At 37.2% G+C, this 11192-nt stretch overlaps 1 pseudogene; it reads left to right on the plus strand.

Moving 5' to 3' along the window:
- Positions 1-8411: 8411 nt before the first annotated feature.
- On the plus strand, positions 8412-8582 carry LOC111752259 (U2 spliceosomal RNA; annotated as a pseudogene).
- Positions 8583-11192: the final 2610 nt, after the last annotated feature.

The following is an 11192-nucleotide window of genomic DNA, read 5'->3' on the forward strand; positions in this document are numbered from 1 at the left end:
AGGACCAAACCTAGGCTTAGTGAGATTAAGTGACTTATTTAGAATTACCCATGCAATAGAGTAAATTTTGGATTGAACACAAGAAGCCTGACTCATAGTCCTTCCTTTTAGAGACAAATTGCATCTAGTCTTTATATACATACATATATATTCCACTAAAAATGAATTATTTTGCCACATTCAGATTAAAAAAAAAATTGCCATCAAGCCAAGTTCTACTCATAGTGACTCTATAGGACAGAGTAGAACTGCCCCATAAGATTTCCAAGGCTGTAATCTTTATGGCAGCAGACTGCCACATCTTTCTCCCACAGAGCAGCCAGTGGGTTTGAACCACTCAACTTTCGATTAGCATCCAAGTGATGAACCACTGATCCATGAGGAGTCCTAATGAGCCCTAAAAATGGCATATTTTGCCACATTCATATAGACAACTGATCTTTCTTCATCTGAGCTTGATTCTTTTGTCCTCAGATCAGTTAAAGAGTTTTACCAGCATTGAAATATCACTGGGTTATTTCTTTGTAATGAGGATGAAAGGCATAGAGAAAAATCCCAAAATAATTCCTTTTCAAAACTTAAAGTCAGAATATAAACAGGCAGATTGGCAGAAAGAAAAGGGGGAAGGTACATTTTAAAACGGACATAATCTCATGAGGTTGCTCTCTGCTTTGCCTTGAACTGAAAAATATAAAACCCCACTTCAGGATTTTTATCTTCTCCACTCCACCATGATATTTTTGGCCCTGTATCTATTGTGCCTAGATTATTGAATATTTTTCTAACTGAGCTCCCTGCCTCTCTTTTCTTCTCTTTTCAAAGACATCTGCAGAACATTGACATATTAATATTCCTAAAAACTATTTCACATAAATCAAGTGTTTTGCTCAGAAGCCTTTAGAGGTTCAGCACTACCTATAGAATAAAGTTGAGAGTAAAATTCAAGGTCCAGCTGAGCTCTTTTACCTTGGCTTCCACAATCGACCACCACCTCCTTCCAATATTTCATTCTACTCCCATTTCCCCTGGATACATAGACTTACATCCTAGCTCCAAGGATACCAACTCAAATTTTCCCTCCAAACTTGCCACCCATATTCTTATCACCCTGTCCAAGGTCATATTATTCATTCAGCCTAAAATATGTTCACCTCCACTCCCGGCCTATTCAAAGCTCAATCTTGCTGAAAAATGAAATTCAAGTTTCAATGCTGTCTTAAGCCTTGCTAACCATTTCAGCCATATCAGAGATCTTATCTGCCCTGAACTTAACCACTGGGTTTCCTCACTATTGTGTTTATTATTATTGATATTGCCTTGTGTTACATTCCATATACTCATATACCTATTGCTATCAAATCGATCCTGACTCACAGCAACCCTATAGGATGAAGTAGATCTGGCCCATAGGGTTTCTAATGAGCAGCTGTTGGATTCGAACTGCCATCCTTTTGGTTAGCAGCCAAGCTCTTAACCACTGCACCACCAGGGCTCCACATTCCAGATATTTTATTTTCTCACAAAGCTGCCTCAGGAAGAGGTCATTGGCTATACCTTCTATATATTATATGATGTCTAATATAGATCTGTAAATATAGTCAAAGTTCTGTACACCCTCATTCCATTAATCATTTACCAAACTATCAATCGCAGAATGCATTCATCTATTGCAGGATCATGACATTTGGTCTTCACACTGGCGTGAATGTCAGCACGGTCACAAACTGAAAGTACAGCAATAGCAAACATATGAAAGGTCTTTGCAAAAAGTAAAATACTAAAATAGGAAAGAACCTCTTAAAAACTCAGAAGAGAACTATTTCTGAATCTTTTCCCCCTTTGGAACTATTTGAAGTGGCTTCTCTCTCCATCAATTTATTTTATCATATTTAAATTTAACACTTGAGGTGTTTCTGAATGCCATAATTAGATTAGATAGGAACTTCCCAAGACTAAAATCGAGTAGTTATAAAAAGCCTAAGACTTGATTTCTAACTATAACCTATTGCTTCTGAGTCAATTCCAACTCATGGTGACCCCCTGTGTTAGTTACAGAGTAGAACTCTTCCATAGAATTTCCATAACTATAATCTTAATGGAAGCAGATCATCAGGACTTTCTCTGTAATTTCACTGGGTGGGCCCAAACCACCAACCTTTCGGTTAATAGTTGAATGCCACCTAGGAATCTTACATCACATATACCTCCCTTAATGCCAGTGATGTCGGCATTCAGAAAGATGTTTAAATAATAATTTTTTTTAAATATTGCATTTAATAAATGCACTTTGATGAATTAACTTATTTCTGTTGATCAGACTTAATAGTCATTGATTCTACCATATCAACATAGATCTTTGTAACAATTTTAAATGGGAGCTTTCAGGTGAAATGAATTAAAATTACTAGCACAATAATGATGATCACAAATGAGGATAAAGAAAGATTTGTGTCAGCTTGACCCTACCAAAAGAATCAAAATGGTTATTTAAAAAGGAATTGCATTGTTATAAAAAGAAAATACATTAGCCAAATGCTAAAAAAAAAAAAAAAAAAAAAATGCTGAAGTAGGTTTTAAATGTTTTTAGAGTTGTCGTTGTTAGGTGCCCTCAAGTCAGTTCCGACTCATAGCAACCCTATGCACAACAGAACGAAACACTGCCCGGTCCGGCGCCATCCTCACAATTGTTGTTATGCTTGAGCCCATTGTTGCAGCCACTGTGTCAATCCACATTATTGAGGGTCTTCCTCTTTTTCCACTGACCCTGTACTTTGCCAAGCATGATCTCCTTCTCCAGAGACTGAGCCCTCCTGACAACATGTCCAAAGAATGTAAGACTCAGTCTCGCCATCCTTGCTTCTAACTAGCGTTCTGGTTGTACTTCTTCTAAGACAGATTTGTTCATTATTTTGGCAGTCCATGGGATATTCAATATTCTTCACCAACACCACAATTCAAAGGCTTCAATTCTTCTTCGGTCTTCCTTATTCATTGTCCAGCTTTCACATGCATATGAAGCGATTGAAAATACCATGGCTTGGGTCAGGCGCACCTTAGTCTTCAGGCTGACATATTTGCTCTTCAACATTTTAAAGAGGTCCTTTGCAGCAGATTTACCCAGTGCAATGCGTCTTTTGATTTCTTGACTGCTGCTTCCATGGCTGCTGATCGTGGATCCAAGTAAAATGAAATCCTTGACAACTTTGATCTTCTCTCCATTTATCATGATGTTGCTCATTGGTCCAGTTGTGAGGATTTTTGTTTTCTTTATGTTGAGGTGCAATCCATACTGAAGGCTGTGGTCTTTGATCTTCATTAGTAAGTGCTCCAAGCCCTCTTCACTTTCAGCAAGCAAGGTTGTGTCACCTGCATAACGCAGGTTGTTAATGAGTCTTCCACCAATCCTGATGCACCGTTCTTCTTCACAGAGTCCAGCTTCTCGGACTATTTGCTCAGCATACGGGTTGAATAGGTATGGTGAAAGAATACGACCCTGATGCACACCTGTCCTGACTTTAAACCTCTCCGTATCCCCTTGTTCTGTCCGAACAACTGCCTCTTGATCTATGTAAAGGTTCCTCATGAGCACAATTAAGTGTTCTGGAATTCCCATTCTTCACAATGTTATCCATAACTTGTTATGATCCAGGCAGTAGAATACCTCTGCATAGGCAATAAAACACAGGTGATCATCCTTCTGGTATTCTCTGCTTCCAGCCAGGATCCATCTGACATCAGCAGTGATATCCCTGGTCCCACGTCCTCTTCTGAAACCGGCCTGAATTTCTGGCAGTTCCCTGTCGATATACTGCTGCAGCTGTTTTTGAATGATCTTCAGCAAAATTTTGCTTGTGTGTTATATTAGTGATATTGTTCTATAATTTCCACATTTGGTTGGATCGCCTTTCTTGGGAATATGCATAAATATGGATCTCTTCCAGTCAGTTGGCCAGGTAGGTGTCCTCCATATTTCTTGGCATAGACAAGTGAGCGCCTCTAGTGCTGCATCCGTTTGTTGAAACATCTCAATTGATATTCCATCAATTCCTGGGGTTTGTTTTTCTCCAATGCCTTCAGAGCAGCTTGGACTTCTTCCTTCATTACCATCAGTTCCTGATTATATGCTACCTCTTGAAATGGTTGAACACCGACTAATTCTTTTTGGTATAATGACTCTGTGTATTCCTTCCATCTTCTTTTGATGCTTGTTGCATCATTTAATATTTTCCCCATACAATATAATGTTTGAATATGTGATATTCATGAGATAAATCAGAAAAAGAGTCATTCATTCAAAATGTTATTTCTGAGAGGCCACATTCCATTGTTGAAAACTTAAAAAAAAAGAAAAAAAAAGTTGTACCTAAGCCAAATAGAATACCTTTGTTTCATTTTGGAAAAGAATGTTAATTAAACGTGAAATAACTTGCAAACTTTTTATTTCATTAAAAAAAGAGAGAGAGAAAGCCTAAATTAGTCAGGGAGTTAATTTTTACCTAACATTCCAAGTTTCTTCATTTTTTTTTTTATTGTTGTTTTCTTTTATAACAGAGACCAGTTATTAATGAACAGCCTGATGAAATGAACAGCAAAAGAATAGAGTTGGTTGGGATAACCTTTTCGTGACTAGTGGAACGTACAGTGTCCTACCCATTTTTATGCCTCTGGAGTTCTTCAAGAGTACACTTTTCCTGCTGAAAGTATTTGCTTCCCTCCAGCAGGGACTTGTACAACAGTGAAAGGTGAAAGAAACCTTCATTGAAGCAAAATAGCTGGGTTATTAGGCAAAACCAGTGGCGCTCCATGTACCCAAATGGAAGGTGTCCTGCAATAAAACCTGCTGTGCAAGATTGGTGGGCCAGACAGGCTCCCACAAATCATGTATATTCATATAACATTTCTCAAAGTCCCTAATACTGACCAAATATTTAAACACACTCAATAACTCAGCATGAATTCCACTACCGAAAACACACGATATCAAGAAATTCAAAGCAGAAAATGACTGAGTCTTGAAAAGGATAAAGAACAAATATGAGGCTTTAAAACTAGTGATAATCTCTCATTTCAGAACTTTTGAGCCACAGGGGCATCATTACTTAAGCTTGTGCAATGTCAGCTAAATTCATGGAGGATTCCAAAATTCTATTAACTATGGTATCCTGCTAGAGACTGACAGTGAACTGCTAAGAGTACATACTGCATTTGATCTTACCTAAAAGTACAGATGCTTTCTCAGCACAATTGACAGAGCTGAAGGAGCGTAGTCAGTATAGTTAAAACAATTAATGTTGTACTTAAACCAAAAACTAAACCCATTGCCTTTGAGTCAATTCTGACTCATAGCGACCCTACAGGACAGAGTACAACTGCCCCTTTCAAGGAGCAGGTGGTGAATTTGAACTGCTGACCTTTTGGTTAGCAACCAAGCTCTTAATTACTGGTCCACTAGGGCTCCAATGTCGTACTTACCACGCACTTTATAGATAGATTACCTGATCTTTCCCAGAGTTTAGCATTCTTTTACCATCCTGATAGCATTTAGGAATGGCATGCTGCTAACTTTTCTTGAGAAGGGGAAGAATCTATTTTGGCATTTGGTCTCCCAATGGTCCATGCTGTTAAAAAGGTAAATTAGTCATAAAGAGATAATACAGTTTAGATTGCTTTTAGTAGAGAGGTGATTTTCTGAACCAAAGACAAAACTCTATAATAACTACTATAAAAAGGTAATGAATGGATTTTATTATTATATAATGAAGGAAAGAGAACCTGCTAAGAGCTAAGAAATAAAATTTTTAAAAATTAGAACATGTAAATATATTTATGCTATAAAAAGCCAGGTGAATATTTTGTACAGTTTCATTGGCATACATTTTGGATTGAATTGTGTCCCTCAAAGATGTGTGTCAACTTTGCTAGGCCATGATTCCCAGTATTATGTGATTGTCCTCCATTTTGAGATCTTATTTAATTACCTATATGTGGTAAATCCTAACTTCTATGATGTTAATGAGGCAGGACACAATCTACACAATTAGATTGCATCTTGAGTCAATCTCTTTCCGGGTATAAAAGAGAGAAGTGAGCACAGAGGAGAGGGACCTCATTACCACCAAGCAAAAAGAGCCAGGATCTGAGTGCATCCTTTGTATCCAGGATCCCTGTGCTGAGAAGCTCCTAGGCCAGCAGAAGATTGATGACAAGGACCTTCTTCCAGAGTTGACAGAGACAGAAAGCCTTCCGCTGGAGCTGGTGTCTTGAATTCAGACTTCTAGCCTAAACTGTGAGAGAGTAAACTTCTGTTTGTTAAAGCCATAAACTTGTGGTATTTCTGTTATAGCCAAAAAAAAAAAAAAAAAATCAAACCCATTCTGCCTTATAGTAACCCTGTGGGACTGAGTAGAACTGCCCCACAGGGTTTCCAAGAAGCGCCTGGCAGATTCAAACTGCCGACCTTTTGGTTAACAGCCATAGTACTTAACCACTATGCCACCAGTGTTTCCTCTGTTATAACAGCACTAAGATAACTAAGACAGCATAGATTCGGTAAGCCAAGAAAAGGAAGTTTTGAGTTTTTTTTAAATATGATAAATGAGATAAAATAGCTAAATTGCTTAAGTTAAAGCATCAGACTGACTATACACAGAAGCGGATATAAAGACTAGCACAACTGGAAGAAAGAGTTAATGTGGTTAAATGTATGACCTGCATTATAAAATATATGGATCCAACTCCAATGTTCCCTCTCCTAACTTTCAATTCTCTTTAGGACCTCCTCTGCCTCTACCCACTCTTACACTGTTGTTTACATATGAGTCTTTAAACAATTGTTATAACACAGTAAAAATGCTTTTTTTTTTCTCCCCTTGTATTTTTCAGAGACTAAATATCATTCTATTTCTAAAAAAGGAGGACTCATTAAGTCTTCTCTTCATGCTTTCATCTTAACAACTGAGGGTTAATTCCTCAAAACACAAGTGGGGCAAGATGAATAAAGACCTGTGGTAATTCAGTGCACGCCCAACTTAATCACTTTCCAGGGACAGTTCTGTATAATCCTTGAACTCCTGTTTGCTGGAATGCACAGCTACATCTAAGAAACACGATCCATATTGTCCTTTAGTTCAAGTTCAGACTTCCTGAAAGACACATATTTTTTTTTTATTTAAAAATACTTTCTTGAAACTAAATGGGCATGCCAGCCCAGGCAAAAATGGGAAGGCAGGAGGGGAGAGGAAAGCTGGTAATGGGGAACCCAAGGTCGAAAAGAAGAGAGAGTTAACATGTCATGGGGTTAGTGACCAATGTTATAAAACAGTAGGTACATTAATTGTTTAATGAGAAACCAGTTTGCTCTGTAAACCTTCATCTAAGTTACAAAAACAAAAAAACTAACAGTTTCCTATCGGGCTTTGGTTGAAACCCAAACTCTGTGCCATGGTCAATGAGTCTCTGGGTGGGAAACATTTGCTGTCCTCGTCTCTGATGTCATCTTATAGATCCTCAAAGAAGCCTGTCTGTCCAAACCACTGCTATACACAATGCCTGGTCTTGTAAGCAGTCAATAAATATTTGTTAATAAAAAAAAAAAAAAAGTTTTCACTGAAAAGGTAGAAGTGAGAATGAAAAATCTGAATTACAATTTTTTTCCATAGTCATAGTCTAGCCATTAATCAAGTTCTATATCACCATCACTGCAATGATTTAGTCCCTCTACTCACTGCCTTTCTATAGCCTTACAGAAATTCAGAGCAGAAAACTCGGGGTAATACGCTTTGCTCTGCATCTTCCAGTAGCTCTTGCTTCCTGTCATGATCTTTGACTCCCACCTCCAATGTCAAAATTGGCACAATCCACTTTAGGTCTTCTTCACGTCCCTTCTGTCATTTTTGATAATGGTTTCCAGGACAATTGAAATGTGTTCAGAATATACATTTTATAATCTCCAAAGTAAAGTTTTTTTTTTTTTTCAGTGACTAACCCAAGGAGCCATTAGTGATTGATGTCCATTGAGGCAAACAGGCCTTTTGATACCTTGTAAGCTCCTCCAGGAAGATATCTTCTTAATTTACCTATGAATGACAAATGTGATGTTTTTATTACTATAATAGTCAGTTGGGAGATACACAGATTTTTACAATTATGACTAAATCATGTTTTTTATTTGAACAAGAATGAGTTAGCTTCGAGGCCAGTCCTGGAATTCAAAGAGGACTTCAGAAAATATTACATATTAAACCTCATTTACATCTTAAATACATATTTTTTGGCACAGGATGAGAGCCTGAGAAACTTTCTTCTATTTTTTTTTCTATGTTCTATATCCAAAAAAAATATATAGTCTTGGAAGCCTCAATATACATTTTAGAGATCAGAAGATTTTTATGCCAAACCCAAAACTTCTAGTGATAGCTTGTCAGCCTTTTGGCTAAGATCAAGTGTAGTATCTGTTCTTATCAGTTAAATATCTGATACAACCTCTATCCAAAATTTCTAGTGAACTTCTATACTGGACAACATGGTTAAATGCTAGTCGTAGTGACTTTATTATTCAGTTTCTTGCAATGTAGCTTCTTTCTAATCACCCTCTTAGATAATCTGATATATTTTATTTAAGTCAAACAAAATTCAATTAAAAAAAAATCAATGAACAGTTTTAAAATAAGTCAGCTTCTTGAAGGTCAAAATTTTGTTGACTGCCGTTTTAAGTTTTTCAAATTTTAGTGTATCTTAAAATTATTTTTACATTCCCATTGCTGAAGAATCTGTAAAGCAAATTTGGGGATTTCCAAAATTAGAAACCACTAGATCATTTTATTTTGAGCCTTGGATTCCTGTAGCTCTCACGTTCTCTCTTTCCTCTGTCTCAGTCACTACCAAATTCTTTTAAAAATGTTAGAGTCAAATTTTTTCCATAGTAGAAAACCCTGGTTAAAAGTGGCTAGAAGCTATGAGATTTTTCAGCGCCAGGGAAGGTCATCCTCCTTCTCTAAAATAGTACTGTCTTAGAATGCATTAGTATGGCTCTCAGCTCTCAAATTCTTCATCTGCATTCTCTCATTCTCCAGTATCTCTGCACCAAAATAAGACAAACTCACAATTTGTCCTTCATATTCGTGATGAATGATAGATCTATAAAAGTGATGGCAGGACTGAGGGAGGAAAGTGAATAAGGCAGTGAATCTAAGAAATTCACTCTAAAGTCCTTATATGCTACAAGCTGTATCAAGGAAATAACAGCACGCAGGTATTATCTCTGCTGTCACGTAAAGTAGAGTCTGTAATTTGGACAACAAACGGTAAAAAAAATAATAAAATGATTATAGGTTATCATAAATGTTATAAGGGAAATAATGAAGGTGTTATGAGAGAGAACAACAACGTTAGGGAATAAGACCCACTGTCTTAGTTTCCCAGTACTGCTGTAACAGCAGTACTGGGAAACTAAATACCAAAAGTGGGTGGCTTTACAGAACAGAAATTCATTTTCTCAAAGTTAAGGAGACTTCCTGTTGTTGTTAGCTGCAGTCAAGTCGGCATGGCAACCTGACTCATGATGACCCCATATGTTACAGAATAGGACTGCCCCATGGTGTTTTCTTGGCTAGAATCTATGGAAGCAAATTACTCTTTCTTCTGAGGAGATGCTGGGTGAGTTCGAACAGCCAACCTTTAGGTTAGTAGCAGATCTTAAAACCACTGTGCCATTCTGGAGACTAGAAGTCCAAGTTTAGAACACCAGCTCTGGGAAAGGCTTTCTCTCTTTCTGCTCTGGGGAAGATCCTTGTCTCTTTCAAGCTTCTGTAGCCTCAGATTTCCTAGGTTCCTTGGCAATTCCTTGGTTCACATGACATCTGTCTTCCCTTGTTTGTGCTTTCTTGTCTGTGTCTTTTTATTACTCGGAAGTGATTAAGTCACACCTTACACTGATATGTCCTCATTAACATAACAAAGAAACCCTTATTTCCAAATACGGTTACATCACAAGTATAGGGGTCAGGACTACAACACATATTTTGGGGATACACAATTCAATCCATAAAACTCACTTAAAGTGATGCATAATTTAAAGTACCATCTTAAGAGTTAAAAGAACATTTCAAAAGCAGGGAATAGAATTTCAATATCCCTCAAGTAAGAAAGATTTTAATATTTTCTGGAAGTAATAGAAAGCCAAGATAACTGAGCATAGAAGGCCAGGGGAGTACTGACATGAACTAAGATCAGAGAAGTAAGTTGAAAATGGCAGAAGACCATGTCATGCAAGGTCCTAAAGATCATGGTATGGAGTTTGGATTTTATCTTAAGTGCAATGGAATTCTATGTAAGAAATTTAGATTTTAACCTTGGAGAAAATAGAAATAGTCCTGGCAATAAAATGAAGTGGCAAGAATTAAGGTGGTAGCAACAGACATGGAACTATGTGTACCTAAATTTAGAAATTGGATGTGGATTGCCCATTAATGAAGAAGTAAACATGATGCCCATCCTTTGTCAGTTTGTGTGCTTCTTTATGTTTTTATTTTTGTTTTGTAATTAAGTGGATAGGAATGTAAGGATACAGTTGTGGAAGCTGGAAATAAAATATAATTTTTTAAATGCTAAACTTGAGATGTCAATCAGATATACCAGTTGAAAAATCACTAGGCAAGTGGATATGAATCTGTGACTCAAAGAAGAATGGGCTGGAGTTATAAACTTGTATGTGTAGATGGTTGTGTGATCCCTATGTGAAATTATACAGGGAAAGTGGAGACAATAGTAGAAACGAATAAAAAATAAGTAGACAAGAAGAATAAATGATTATGTGGAGGGTGAAGGGGGCAGGAAAGAAGAGAAGAGGAAAGGTGAGGATAGGAGGAAACGGGATAGAAGAGAAAGGAAAAAGAAAAGTCCTGATTTATGTCAACATTTTGTAGTTGTATAAGGAGAGAGAGCCAGCAAAGTACACTGAGAAGGAAAAGCCAGAAAAGAAAAGAAAGAAAACTACAAAATTGTGGCATAGAAAAGCTTAAAGAAACAGTCTCAGGTAGAGGGAATGGTAAATTATTCCGGATGCTGCCAAATGATGAACATTGAATATGGGAACTACAGCCTCAGGTCACTTGGCATATAGCAGTGTCAGTGATCAAATAAGAATGGAATCAAGATTAGAATGGCTTCCAATTCAAAATGGTAGGCTAGGCACA

The sequence above is a fragment of the Loxodonta africana genome, chromosome 26 (assembly GCF_030014295.1).
Source record: "Loxodonta africana isolate mLoxAfr1 chromosome 26, mLoxAfr1.hap2, whole genome shotgun sequence".
NCBI lineage: Eukaryota > Metazoa > Chordata > Mammalia > Proboscidea > Elephantidae > Loxodonta > Loxodonta africana.